Raw genomic sequence first — 2,058 nt, 5'->3', positions numbered from 1 at the left:
TCACGAATCCTTGGAAGCTCACAGTCTAGTTTCTTTGCCTCTCATAGATGTCAGCGTCCATATCACAGGAAGACAGTTCACCAAGGCAATAGTGCAAACTTCTGAGAACTTCTCAAACTTTGTTGAGGATGGCTTTGACCTCTACAGCTTCCTACTGATTGACAGTGATTGACAGACAACTGCATAATTATGCTCCTTCCCGATATAAAGGAATTGGTTATCTAAAAATCACCCCCTCCATCGTGTCCAGCTATTTGGGTTAAAGCAAGATAAGTTACAGGTCATATTAAATCTGATTATAAGGGGTTTTTTTTCATTGAGAAAAGGCTCCTTTTGATCCCTCATCTACAAAAGCTAAATTAATAGTCTTCCCAATATTTCATTGCCAATCCATTAAAGGGGTTGTCCCGCGGAAGCAAGTGGGGTACTGCCAATCAGGAGGCTGGAATCGGCACACGTAACGGGGCGGAGCTACGCGATGACACGTAGAAGGGGGCGGAGCCAGAACGCCGCTCGTGCCCGGACCGACCAGAAGGGAGAAGACTCTTTTGCGCAAGTGCGTCTAATCGGGCGAGTAGACGCTGAAATTAGACGGAGCCATGGAGACGGGGACGCCAGCAATGGAGTGGGTAAGTGAATAACTTCTGTATGGCTCATATTTAATGCACGATGTATAATACAAAGTGCATTAATATGGCCATACAGAAGTGTATAACCCCACTTGCTGCTGCGGGACAACCCCATTAAGAGCTGTAGATCTGAAATTGGGACACATACTATAAAATGTCTCGCATCAATAAACTGGCCAGAACACAACAAGGAATTTGCTTCAGTTTCAGGTTTTTCCTCCTCCTAGCTGGTGCAATAAATTAAGAATGTATTATTTCAATGATGCAGTAATATCTTATATATAAAACACAAAATCTGTTTGTTTGTGTCATATAGAAATCCACAGTTCTGGTCCGATTTGAGTGAAATTTTGCCTGAGTGTTCTTCAGCACCAGGCGACGAATACTGGCGGAATTAAAAATCGAAAACTCACCGACATCTCCTAAATTTTTGTTGCCAATTGTTACAATAAAATATCTTTAGATGCATAGGCTTATCAGCACCACTGGAAAGAATGAGATTCGGTAACATATTAATTTAAATTTATGAATGTTATGCTGTGTGGTCTTGAAATCAATAAAAAATCATTGTAAATCGAATAGCTTATACCTAGATCCCAGGCTCAATCCTAAAATTAGTTTAGAATTTAGACCCCCAAATTAATTCAGACCCTAGAATCGAAGCCAAAATTTATTCAGTCTGCAGACTTGATTCCACAATTATTAGAGACCACAGATTTGATCCGAAAGTGAATTCAAACCTCAAAGTCTGTATCAAATTAATGCAGGCCCAGACTCGGCTGACATTAATATGGACCCAACACCCAACTTCAAAATTGATTTAGAGCCAAGACTCAGACCTCAGGCTAAAATGGATCGCCACTTCTCCCAATGTACAATTGTTCTTCCTTCAAGTGAGTCTCCTCCTTGGAAGATGGTCACAGGTGAAGGAAGTAGGAAGCAGATGTAGTGTTCTTGTATTGGTGCTAACTAAGCCACCAATGTGTGCAGAAGTCAGTTGGGAATCGAAGGGCCATTTTACACAGAAAAATTATTCAGATTCTCATGGGAAGCTGAGCAATGATCATTCAGTGTAAATGCCGCCAGCGACTGAATGACAAGAATAATTCATTCACTTATTGTTCATCATTGAGTTTCAGCAGGCATAAAAATCAAACAATGATTGGCCTGTGTAAAGAGGCAGTTATTCCTCTATGAACAACTGCCTGTTTACTGTGATTGGAGTCGGGTGACCAGAGTGCTCTTAGGCCCGCTCCACCCCTTTTACTGTCATCCCATATAAAGGGACCCCAAGATTTCTTCCCTTGTTTGCTGAAGCTCCAGGTCTCCCACTTTAATTCAAGCACAGTCCATCTCTGCACCTGCTACCATTAGGCCCCCGGCTATACTGAGTCAGTAGGCAAGAACAGAACCAGTTTTTAGTCTCTGA

The sequence above is a fragment of the Eleutherodactylus coqui genome, chromosome 6, assembly GCF_035609145.1.
Source record: "Eleutherodactylus coqui strain aEleCoq1 chromosome 6, aEleCoq1.hap1, whole genome shotgun sequence".
Classification (NCBI taxonomy): Eukaryota; Metazoa; Chordata; class Amphibia; order Anura; family Eleutherodactylidae; genus Eleutherodactylus; species Eleutherodactylus coqui.
This window is presented reverse-complemented; position numbering follows the sequence as displayed.